The sequence below is a fragment of the Andrographis paniculata genome, unplaced genomic scaffold, assembly GCF_009805555.1.
Source record: "Andrographis paniculata isolate CXL003 unplaced genomic scaffold, ASM980555v1 Contig35END, whole genome shotgun sequence".
Taxonomy (NCBI): domain Eukaryota; kingdom Viridiplantae; phylum Streptophyta; class Magnoliopsida; order Lamiales; family Acanthaceae; genus Andrographis; species Andrographis paniculata.
In genome coordinates this window covers 4,263,178-4,276,720 of record NW_026137568.1, presented here as the reverse complement: position 1 = coordinate 4,276,720, position 13,543 = coordinate 4,263,178, and the positions used below count along the sequence as shown (strand labels likewise).

The following is a 13,543-nucleotide window of genomic DNA, read 5'->3' as shown; positions in this document are numbered from 1 at the left end:
ACTGCGAAGTTACGGTCGGGCAGGGGACTGTCGGACAGGAGCCCGACTGCGAAATTGTCGGGCAGGAGACTGTCGGTCAGGAGCCCGACTGCGTAGTTACTATCGGGCAGGAGTCTGACGGCGAAACAGTGCCCGATTGGAGAACAGAGCTTATCATGTATTTACAGAATCCAGGTGCGAGTGTTTCAATTGCGACACGATTGAAGGCTTTACGTTTTCAATTGATAAATGGAATTTTGTATAAGAGATCATTTGAAGGTTTACTTTTGAAATGTTTGGGGTCTAAAGAAGCTCTAGAGGTAATGACAGAAGTACATGGTGGGATATGTGGAGCTCATCGGGCAGGTCTGAATATGAGATGGGCCATTCATCGTTTGGGTTTTTTCTGGCCAAAGATTTTTGAAGATTGCATACAATTTGCCAAAGGCTGCCAGGAATGTCAGAGACATGGAAACTTAAACCATTTGCCAGTAACCGAATTGCAATTTTTGGCAAAACCATGGCCTTTTAAATCATGGGCTATGGATATTATTGGTAAGATACATCCTGCTTCATCGAAACATCATTGTTTCATATTGGTCGCGACTGACTACTTTACCAAATGGGTAGAAGCGGTTGCTTTGAAAAATGTAGATCAGAAGGAGGTGATAGACTTCGTTTTGAATCAAATTATTTACAGATATGGTATTCCTCAGTCTATAACAACCGACCAAGGCCTGGTTTTCACAGGGGAAAAGTTCTCTAGTTTCTTGGCAGAATTCGGTGTTCGATTACATCATTCTTCACCTTATTATCCCCAAGCCAATGGACAAGCGGAAGCAGCAAATAAGATTATTATTGGGATTATAAAGAAGATGGTTGAAGGGAACCCAAGAAAGTGGCATTTGTTATTGTCTCAGGCTTTATGGGCACATAGGAATACCAGAAATACGGCCACAGGGTTCTCACCTTACCAACTCACGTTTGGCCAAGATGCTGTTTTACCAGCCGAAATCCGAGTATCATCTGGCCGAACAGAGTTTACTGATGGTGATCTTACAAAAGAATACCAACAACTTATGATGCAACAGTTGGAGGATTTGGATGTTAGCCGACTTCATGCAATAAGTCGAAGTGTGAAACAGAGTGAAATCAGAGCAAGGAGTTACGGAAAGAAAGTTCTTCACAGGACATTCCAAAAAGGAGACCTAGTCTGGAAGACCATTCTTCCTACATATAAGAAAACTGACCAATTGGGAAAGTGGTCACCGAATTGGGAAGGACCATACATTGTTCAAAAAGATATTGGGAATGGCGCTTTCATTATTGTAAATCATGAAGGGAGAAGAGTACATGATTGTATTAATGCTAAATATCTGAAGAGGTATTATCCTGCCTTTTCAGATAACAAAACTGCCTGAAGCAAAATATTATTCTCAGAACCCATTTGTGGGGTTCGAACCTATTTAAAGGTTCATTTTTGTTAGTCATCATGTATTTGTGAGAAATTTTCTGCCTCTGAATCAGATTTTTCATCCCAGTGAGTGGATATTAGCTCTGGTTCTTCTTCAATAAGATCTTCCAAATCTGGTCGGTACCTCTCCCATTGGCTTTGCATTTCGTCTAAATCTTGATTGGTACGTGCTTGCATGTCTGTTATGGCTTGATATTCACGGTCAACAATGGTACGCAATCTTGAAAAGACTTTTCGTTGATTGGAAAATATATTATCCCAACCAAGGTCTGGAAGTATGGTTGCTGCGTGATTTTCAATCATTTCCATGTGATGATGGAGATCAGGAATGCGGCTAAGGATGTCACGAAGAGGTTCATACCCCTCAATGATTTTTTCCATCAGGCGGATGACGCGATGAATGGTTCTTCTTCCTCGTTGGGAGAATCGGAATTTGAAGTCTAGTTGCTTGAGTATATGTAACAAGTCTTCTGCATGGCCTCCAATAGGGTGATTACCTACAAAGAAGGGTTGAAGAACACCTTCCCAGTTGCTTGATGGAACATGAGGTCGGTCATTCGCCATGTTTGTTAACACTTCAAGTGTTTTGGTTTTCAAAATATGCCTTAGAATGTGTTTCTTAAAATGTGAGAAACAGTGTTCTTTTAAAGAAGGAGTTTGTTTCGACTCCTACAAATTTGGAAATTGAAAGGTGATCCTTGTTTTGTGAGAAGAAGGAACAATATATTACTAAGTCAAATGTTGTTACAAAGGGGGAAGTATTACAAAAGTGCCCCTAGGGCAGTTTTTATATGTGTCCATTTGATTTCATCCCTGGATAGCCTTCTGGTATTGGCAGCCGTCTGATATCTTCTGATGAATTGGGATCGAGCTTGGGTTTTCAGCTCTTGATCCAATTCGGCCTCGTTTTTTGTATACTTCTCAAGCAGACGCTGCTCATTGGTAATTTGCTTATCCAGGGTAGACTGTTCTTTCCTTAGCTCCCGCAATTCTGCCTCCTTTTTCTGAATGGATTCATCAACTTGAGCCTTTGTGCTAAGGAGACCGCCCAGCCTTCCAGTAGTCTGCTGAAGGGATTCTCGGGTCTTAGCCAAAGAATTCTCCAGCGTTGTTTGATCGAAGTCAGGCTGGGGGGTTTCGGCTGACAGGAGTCCAATAACTAATACTTCAGTCTTGAGCTCCGTAAGTCTCTCCATCAGCCGATGCAGAATGGGGACGGCTGGCGATTCCGTCGGAGTGTAAAAAAGAAGGCCACCAACCGTCTGAATGAGTTTGTCCAATAAGTCGGATCTTAATTCTGACAGGGGATGGTTAATGGCCTCAGTGAATATAGTTTGGGCCTCCGCTGGAACTGGAACAGTCGATAGGATAGCTAAGTCCGAAGGCCCCTGCAAGCCTTACAGTGTCAATAAGTATTTCAAGGGAGGTGCAAATTTATTCAGATAAGATATGTGTCACTTCGGGGCGAACTGCTGTCAGTGAGGGGGGCAACAATGAGGTCGGTCGAGTAGGGCGGACAGCTGGTATAACAGCAGCCGACTCGTCGGCTGCTGCGAATGGTCGTTGAGGTGCCGACCTGGGTCCCTATGGAAAGTAGTATATGAAACAGTTAGTGTTTTCCGAAAGAAACATTATGGCATGGATTGGTTTAATCTTACCAAATTCACAGAAGTCTCCGAATCGGATGAAGAAACTTCTTCCATTTCTGGAGGTTGGGCTGCCACAGGTGGTTCTTCTGCCTGCCACTCGATTGCTGGAGGTAACGCTGCTGCTGGCTGGGCGGCTGCAGGTTGGGCGGCTGCATCTAGAGCCACTGCAGCCGGGATCTCTGGAGCAACTAGGATAGCCGCAGCCGGGACACTTTCGGTTCCCAGTGCGGCTGCATCCGATTGGACTATTTCGAGATCACCAGCAGCAGGTATGTTGTTGTGAGGGTCCGCTTCGGCAGGGGCAGTTGGTCCTTCCTTCGAAATGGATGAGTCTGATGCCATGTATGGCGGTCGACCCATCTGGGAAGTAGTCCCCTCGCTGTCAGAAGAGACCCCTGCTGCTGATGCGATGGGTGAAGGTGTCTGTGAAAAATCATGGAAATGTTGTTGTTGAATACACCAAGGTTTATCATTGGAATCCTAAGTATTGCTGATAAGAGGACTTACTGGTTCTATAGGCAGTGCTGGTAAAGTTTGCCTCCTGGTCGGGTGCCTGGCCCGACCACTCCTCGGTGCAGGAGGAAGAGTTTGCCTCCTTGTCGGGTCCTCCGCCCGACTGCTCATTGGCAAATTGGTCTGGACCAAAGGTCCGATTGAATGGTCGGCTGGGGGTGGCGTCGTTTGTGTGGTCGGTGTCACCAAGGTCGGTTCTGGTGAATAAAATAAGTGAAATCAAAGTTAAGATATAGTGAATTGGTTCACGGTTTTAAGAAAAATTACCTATTCGGGGTCGGGTCCTTGCTGACGTCCTAGTAGTTCCAAGGTCCGCTGGAGCTTGCTGGTCGGCCCCAGAGGTCGGGGGTGTTTGCAGCTGGGAAGCTTTCCTTTTTCGCATTGGAACACTAGATCCGATTCCCGGGGCGGCTGTTTGTTGCTGAGTGCTAGTATGTCTAGCCGCCCCTAGAACCAATCCTTGGGGGGGAAGGAGTATGTTCAGCAACCGATCCTCATCAGGGGAAATCAGGGGCCATACAACCGACCACCATTCATTGAATGTATCTACAGTCTCAGGGTTGGAGCGGAAAGGAATATAAGAATTGGAAATTATATACGTGGTGAGCTGGGAGATATAAGAAGGGATTGAATTAGGTAGGACTCGTCGGTCAGGACTTTGAAAAATTATATGCGGACAAGCGACGGGTCCAGGGATACCTTGGCAACAGCCGAACTGGCGCGCCATGAATTGAGGTTCATAATTAAAAGTGTAAAAGGTTTTCTGCCCTTTTTTATCAAGTTTTTTGCTGCTAAAAAGAGACCTGGGTTTGAGGGCAACGTCCCAGGCAAAAGGATAGGTGGGATGAGGACAAGGCTCAGGAGTCGGAAGAGGATTTGGTGCCGGAAAGGGCCAAAAATGGTCGGGAGCATAACCCGCATATTTTTTATACATAGAAAATCGAGAGTTACTGCGGGTATCCGTTACAATTGCAGTTATTATTGGATCAGAAGATTGGAGTTTATTGCGTCCTGAGCAGAGTCGGTTGAGGGCTAATCCCAAATGTTTTTCGGATGTTGGCATAGTGGGCGGAGATCCTAAGTTGAACGCGTTGGGGAAGTAAAGACGGAACCAAAGTTCTAAAAACCAAAAAGGACCCGATGCGGCAGTGTCTAATTTTCTACTATCATTATCTGTGAGACGAAGGCTAACTCTAGTAAGTCCTTCAAACAGATTGGCTAAAAACAGGGTGCCAAGGGAAAAGAACCGACCTGACGCGATATGAATGGCCAGGTCGAGATGAGAAGGAAGAACACATTTGGAAGGGGAAACAATGACGTACCTACAAAGCCAAAAAAGGATAAAGGCAGTATGCTCCCGGTCGGTCACGGGGGTCCCTGGAGCCCCTTGCTGGTCGGTTGCGAACTTTGTCCAACCCCATTCCTTCACACCTTGTAAAGACCACCCTGGATGGTTTTCTGATGGCTCCTGCCCATCTAGGGCTCCCATCACAGGGTCTTCACGCACGACTGGGAGATGCGCGATCATTGCCACATCCATAAGAGTTGGACCAAAGGGGCCCGATGGTAAGAGAAAAGTCCCATTTTCCGCATTCCAGAAGGCAGACATGGCCAAGAGCACCTTCTCATGCAGATTGATCGGCATGGTGGACAATAGTATTGCTTGGTCGATTTTTTGAGATCGCCATTGGGCCTGGAAGTGTTCTGCTACTCGTCGATACCAAGCACGGTAAGGATCTTTTGGGTCTGTGAGATGGGTTTTGATGCTATCTCGAATGCGAACTGCTTGGTAGTTAGGATTGTTGATAGCCAGGGAATTTCGGGATTCCAAAACTTCCCTCATTCGATTTGAGTCTTCAGGAATAGTGCAATATGGGCAGATCGTTGGAGTTAGTACTTTCGAGGCTGAAAATGGGCCCTCTGGGAGGGTTCCGTCGAAAGGAAGGGCAGGAATGTATTGATTCGCCATGGTTAGAGTGTTTTGGGATTGTGATTCACAAAAGCTCGTATTGCAGAGAAGGAAGTTAATCAGGAGTTTTGCAGTAACTGGTGCAGTTGTTATTGGAATTTTTCAAGAGGGTAGTGACTTATGAACTTCCAAACATTGATTGTTAGATGGCGTTTGAAAGTCCCTTGGCGGCGGGCAAGTTGTTACGTACGAAATTTAGAATTAGGTTAAAAGTCCAAGGTAAAAAGAAGAATGGGCCTGGCAATAGAGTTGATTGAACTGGCTGATGGACACCGTGAGGAAATCAAGGAAAATAGGTTTATTTCTAAGGAAAGTCCTCAGGTCGGAAGGATCTCAGGTCGGTTGGTCCTCAAGACGGAAAGTCATCAGTACGGAAGGACCTCAAGTCGGTAGGTCCTCAGGACGGAAAGACCTCAAGTCGGAAGGTTTTCAGGTCGGGAGGTCCTCAAGACAGAAAGTCATCAGGACGGAAGGACCTCAGGTCGGTAGGTCCTCAAGACGGAAAGACCTCAGGTCGGAAGGATCTCAGGTCGGTTGGTCCTCAAGACGGAAAGTCATCAGGACGGAAGGACCTCAAGTCGGTAGGTCCTCAGGACGGAAAGACCTCAAGTCGGAAGGTTTTCAGGTCGGGAGGTCCTCAAGACAGAAAGTCATCAGGACGGAAGGACCTCAGGTCGGTAGGTCCTCAAGACGGAAAGACCTCAAGTCGGAAGGTTTTCAGGTCGGGAGGTCCTCAAGGCATAAAGTCATCAGGACGGGAAGTCCGCAGGTCGGGAGGCCCTCAGGACGGGAAGTCCGCAGGTCGGGTGGCTTTCAGGACGGGAAGTCCGCAAGTCGGGAGGTCCTCAGGTCGGGAAGTTCTCAGGTTGGAATTCTGCGGCAGAACCAACAAATCGGGTGGTTTGTTAGTCGGGATGTCTGTAACTAATCCAAACAAGTCAGATGGTTTGCAAGTCGGGAGGATTGGCAGTCGGACCCATACTATTGTAGTTTGGCAGTCGGGCCTAAAGGGCGGAAGGTCTGTGGCCAGCTCAAAGAGTGGAATATAGGGATAATTTTGGTCTGCTGAGGACACGTGTCAGCAGGAGAAGGATTGGAAGACGGTTGGGAAGGAGACGTTGTAACCGTTCGGGTGACGGTTTTCAGTACGGTTTCCCAGAGAATATTTAAAGGTTTGGATAATCATTTGGCAGGGCATCTTCAATCAACTTCAACAAAGCAAAGTCAGATTTGGGGATCACCACTTTAAATTTCAGTCTTTTATTTTCCATTTTATTTTCTGTACCATACAGTGTTTAGAGATTCCTAATCTCAGGCACTAATTAATCAAGTTTAAGGATATTTTCTATATCTTTGAATTTTACTTTATTTTTGTTGAAAAATTACATCAACAGTAGTCAATATGTATGCTTTTAATTCCTTCCCATAAAGGTATTCACATGTATAAATATGGGTTAAATGAAATGAAATGCACATATCTCATTCTCTCTATCTCCCCACGTCAAACATTCAACAATATCATACTACACCATTATCATCATCACACACCCACACCTACGTACATACAAACTCATATATATATATATATAATTACTTACTTATACATTATACATACACCCACAACTGCACACACATCTACATATACATATATACTTTATATTATATATTATAATATAATATATAAAATAGTGGTTAGCGGTAGACATAATTAATATTTCTATTAGCTAATCCTATCATAATATTACAACATATTGTTCATTTTTAGTTTTTATGTTGATTTTTAGTATTAAACTCTATATTTTTTGGAAATATATATATAAATTTTTAATAAAATATCATACTCTTATTACCACAATTCAATATTTTTTTTCTATATTTTTTTTTTGTCTCACTCAGAAGTATTTGTTTATCATTATAGGAAAAATAATCTATATATAAATATCGAAATATTGTTAATTTTTACAAAAGTATTTATTTCATTTGTACTTACAATGAAAAAAATCAAGAAACTATCTTACACACTTTTTCCCTGCCTCAAAGTCTTGTCTGACACACATGGTTCGTCTAGTGTAACTTGCCTTATTGAGTCTTGTTTGCAAGCTATTAGATTCAACCGAAGGTTTACCCAGAGCGCACCCAAAAGGTAGCGGTTGCGAGTTTCCACGTTATAAAAAAGAAATACTACTCTATCCGTCCACCTAGCGTGTCCGAGTTATTGTAGCCACGAGAATTTATGATAAATATAATTAGTAAATAATGAAGAAGATATAGTTATCCTATAATATATTCCTTCTCTTTCAATTCAAAGTATCATTTTTACCATTTCCGTCTATCTCACTTCAAAATATTCTTTTCCTATTTTAGAAAAAGTAATCATACACTAATACCAAAATACCTTTAATTTTTACTTAAATTACGAACATATCATTACACATACAATTACTTTATACATAAACTTAAAGGACAAAAATGGCAAAAAATTTTACACTTCTGCTAAACAATAAAATATTATTATTTTTTAATCTACTATAAAACCCCAAAATACATCATCGAATTGAGACGGATGGAGTATATAATTATATATTAAAATTAAGATTAAGATTAAGATAATTAATTAGTCTAATTAAAATTAAAAAATTATAAATTTAAAAATTTAAGATGAGATTAAGTGTGTAATTATTTTCAAAAAAGAAAAATGACAATAGATGTAAACAGATATAAACGAAAATATGGACACGATAAGCGAGACGGTTATTTACGTATAATTTTATTACTCATTTTAGCAAATAATAATCAATTTGTCATTTCTTTTTCTATTTATCACATTACTTTTTATCAATTTTTTAATAAATTTTCTATAATACTCTTCCTTATTGTTTACCTACCTCACTTTTATGTTAAAATATCGTTATTTTATAGTGTTTTTGCCCAAACAAAGTGGCCTAATTAGCCTGGACGGAAGGAGTATTATTTTAATAAAAGGCCAAAATCTTCAACTTCAAACTCAATTCAAATTAAAAAAAAAAAAAGGAACAAAAAGAACGCAACTAATTTTACCACAGGTTTTACTATTCAAATTACTTTTTTTTTTTCTCAAAAAACATCAAATAAAACAATTACTTTTCTTTTTTATATTATACTATAAATTTATTTTACATTCAAAACATCACATCAACACCTATTTATATCACATCAAACAACTATCACTATAAAAAAATTGGCTTTTTGTAGCGGATATGTAGTCCGTCAAAATAAATTCGTCACAAAAAGTGACTTTTGTTATGAAAGTTGTCACCACAAAAAAGTTTAATGATTGGTCAATTTTTTTTGTATTTGTTTCGACAATTTATCCGTAACTATATTTTGGACAGAATTTCGTCATATATATATTTGTTACGTAATTCAAGCCGTGACAAATAGATTAATTTAATTTTCTATATACTTAGAAAATCTATATAAAATTATTTTAAAATTTTAAAAAAAAATTATTTATTTCGATAGTTATCTGTAACAATTACATTTTGGATGGAACATCGCCATATATATATATATATTTATTATGTAATTCAAGCCGTAACAAATAAGTCAATTTTAAATATTCTATATATTAAAAAAAAAAAATCGGTATATAATTATTTTAAAAAATAAATAAAAATAAAAATATGAAAATATTTTCATAAATCATACCTAAAATATAAATTAAAAAATTTAATTATTTTTTAAAACATAAAAAATATATTATTAAAAATAAATAAATAAAAACAAACAATCATATACCATAATTTATTTATTTTTATTTTTTTTCAAAATTGCGCCTTGACATTCCCCTTTCTTCTTCACCAGATTCCTAAATTCAATTTCAATTTTTAACTCCTCGCCCAGACCGCGACCAGCCCTCCGCGCCACCGCACGACTGCCGCCGCGCTGCCGACCGGCGATGTCCTCTGCCTCGCACCAACGCCGCTGCCAGCGTTCGATACTCGCTGTTAGAGCCTGTCCCCAGTCCGAGTTGTTGTCCTTCACCATCTCTAACCGCGACTTCTCCACCGTCACCATATTACTCCGTCGTCACCTCTTCCAACGCCGCCGTCCCAACTCTGACCGGCGCCATCTTCTGTACTTTTCAAGCCACGGAAGTCGAGAAGGTAGTTCCATCCATCCTCGCTTCCTATCTAACCTACTCTGATAATTCATTTTTTGGCTTTCGTCTCTATTTTTCAGATGTGGATGATTTTTACGGCTCTGTGATCCTTGGTATTTTCGTTTTCACTTCACATTTAATTGGATTCAATATGGGCTCAGATTTAGTTTAGTTGACTGCTAAAGACTTTAATTCAAGTATTTGTTTGATCTTGTCTTCATAAACTTCGAATTGACTTGATTTAAATTGGGTAAGCAACCAAATGAAATGAGAATTTAAATGCTCCTATTTTATTTCCGAGATGAGCTGAACTATCAATTTTAGATCATCGATTGATGTTATTAACTACTTATTCGTTTCATTTTGCCTTATTCTTCTGATGAAAATGTTTGGTTTTGAAGGTTTGGAGTTAAGGTGTTTGACAAATTGTCTAAACTAGCTAGTTGTAATTTGTTCTAACGGATTCATGGAGATTGGTGTATGTATCGATCTGGATGTTGAGGACAGCTATGAATTTTTTATGAAGGTTTGCTTGAATGTTTGTTTATTTGATTATCATTTAACTAAAGATACATATTTGATTTTGGGACATAAACTATTTGTATTCTAAGTTCTCTATTGACAACTGATGCATTGAGAAGATGGGTGTGGATAGGGTTCAAAAAGGAAAATTCTTTGAGTTTATACTCTTCGTTTTACCTTTCATTTTATATGTTATTTTCACAGCAGCCATCCTCTTGGATTCAAGAACACTTTTAGGTTGTTGACTTACAAAGTGACTTATGAAGTTTGATGGCTGGAAATGCAATAAAATTTATTGCGAAAGAAGTGAGAGAGTATCAGTCCCATTGTGACATAAATTGGCAAAATACAAGGATGAGCTATCGAAGGGTGTTTGGGGTTACTGGGAGGTTGGTACCTAGAAACCTCTTGGTATCAGTGCAAGGCGTCAAGCTCAACTTTGTGAAGAAGTCCTCAATGCTAGAGCAGACTGGCCATGAAAGGAAGGAGATGAGGAATGTCCATAAATGGCATAAGGTTTGACAGAATAGCTATAGAAAAGCGACAAACAATTGCCATACTTATGGAATCTATGCCTCAACTCCTGGAAGATTATAGAAAGAGGATATGGGAGAGAAAGATGAAAGAAGAAGAAGATGCTACCAACAAATTACTGCGAAAGTAACAAATTTCTACTTCAAATGGCAATTCCTTTCATCAAACTGCAGTTCCATGAGGTTTGTGCTTGCTGATGATTATCTTTAGATATTGTTTATAATAATTCTCCTTTGTATGTTATGATGAGACATTATATCAATGAAGTATTGCGGGTTTGGAATCTCTTAAAATTGTCATTATACGTATAGATTGTTATGCTTTTTACAAAAGACTTGTTTAAGGTTTTTGGTTATTCCTGTGGCCATTCTTGGTTAACTGTGCAGTGAGGAGTATTTGGTAACAATTGGTTACCGCTTGACTGCAATGACAATTTATGATGGGGTATCTTAATCTTAGACTCACATATTGCAAGAGTTTGATCAGACATTACCACTCGCACACGGATTATTAGTTCTTCACGGTGGCTGGCTACCTTTAACTTGTTATTATTGTTTAGGTGCTCATTGATTTGCTATCTTGGAGCATTTAATATGACTACTGAACCTTTGCATTGGAGCTATTGCAAGGAGCAAGGTATGCCACAATTGAATACTTTTTCAGACATTTTGTTGTCTTGATTTTTTTTTTTAAAATCGCTCATCTAGTTCCTCACTGTTTGAGATTCATATAAATGATATCTTGGCTTTTTTCTTTTTCAATGTTTGTCTGTGGGATTTGTGTTGAGTTAATTGTGTTAGAGTTGTGTGTTGATGAACATTATTATTATTATTATTATTATTATTATTATTATTATTATTATTATTACTACTGACAATAAATTTTTTTTTGAACTTTTAAATTACTTTTAATTTTTATTCTTTTAAATATAATTAAATGAACATTAGTTAACTAGCTAGTTATATATGAACACTATTTAATGTTAATTATACAAAGAAAATAAAAAAGTATCAGACTACTAAATATCATTAATCTATCTTTAATTGTGTTTCTATTCTCAATTTTTCCTGTGATTTCATTATTTATTTGCTTTTGTTTGAATGTTGTTGCTGCTATTCTTTATTTATTTGCTTTTCGTGCATAACAATGTTTATGTATCATGTTAAAATTTTGATTTTTTTATGCTTGGGAGTTATGAAAATGCACTATCTCACTGATTTTGATGTTTCAAAATATGTAATATTGTAGTTGTGACAGGCTACCTCAATGCAACCCTCATTATCCAAAACTTTCATTTTCACAGCATTTGGAGAGATCCAAGGTTAGTCTTATTATTGCATCACTAAAAGATACCTTTGTGAGCAAATTTTTACTTACTCTAGTCGTTGTTTACTGAAACAAAGATGAAAATTGATGTGTACGCATGTGAATGTTGGTGCTGATATATACTAACATGATGGTGAAGGCAAACATATCCATTATGTTGGGTTCAAAAGCCATCAAATTTAGAGATTTTGGTTCTTGGTTCTATATTTAATATTTTGTTGGTTTACTTATATAGTTTGGATTCACTAGCCATATGAATGAGATACAATAATTTCATTGAATTAGACTCAATAAAATTAATAATTTTAGATTATATTATTTCGACTAGACGATTGATGATGTAATTTATCAATAACTTTAACCACCGCACTAAACTTTTTCGATTGTATGGTCATTATTTGACTACCGATAAAAAAAATGTGTGGCTTAGTTTTAGTTTTCTTATGTATTTCCATTTTAAGCTAGTATTATTGTTTTCACTTATGTTTCTAAAATACTTTCTAGATGTACATGTTTCATATTTGGTTCTTCCTAAAATTCACATTGCATCATTGAAGGTATGTTTGATTAGTCTAACCTAGTTTGACATTTCAAAGGCATACATCACAAAATTCAGCAACCGTCTCTTTAAAAACATTCTTTCATTACACTTACTATTTTCTGTAGCTTAGTTTCTCTATAATATACAAATATTATGTTGTTTATCCATTCTCCATTTTTTTTCCATTGATTGACATGATGACCGATAGTTATTTTGATCAATTCTATTTCCACATATGTAGTGATGCTTCCATAGTATGCTTTTATGGTGTAATAGGTACCAATAATTAACCACTAAATAATTATTTGTGATTTTGCATTTAGTTTAGCTAACTATCTTAATGTTCCATTTCAGTGATACGTAAGTATAATGTATGAGTTGAGTTATTAATATATATTTTTTAATCTACTATTCATCCATGTTGTTTAGAGATATCATATTTCATCATAACTAGCTCTGGTTTTACATTTTTATATAGGTGATATCCTAGCTATTGTCAAGAAATTTGTTACCGTTGTTACGGTCCAAGAGACCACACTTATTCTCCCAAGTAATGCCGGAGCGAAGATCCTCAATGAGGTACTCGACGAAGATAACATCAAGTGCACTTACAAGGATGTACACATTTTTTTTAAATGTTTATTCTTTTGGGAATTAATTACTTTAGTTGCTGATGTAATTCTTATATATCATTGGAAACACATTGCAGTTGGTTCGCTACCTCTGATTGCTTTCTCTATGATTTTGCACTCGATGAGTTTGGTCATTCATAATTGTATTTGTTAATCGACCTTAGGATAGTACTGCAGTTTGATACCATATCTATTTATTCACGTATTACTTTTGGATTGGGGGGGATCAAGTGTTAGCAAGTTGTTAGCTGGTTGTTATAGTG

The 13,543-nt window shown here is 38.2% G+C and overlaps 1 pseudogene; it reads left to right on the top strand.

Annotated features, from left to right (window-relative positions):
- Nucleotides 1-9,404: 9,404 nt before the first annotated feature.
- LOC127249346 (uncharacterized) lies at nucleotides 9,405-13,492 on the top strand (annotated as a pseudogene).
- The last annotated feature ends 51 nt before the right edge of the window (nucleotides 13,493-13,543 follow it).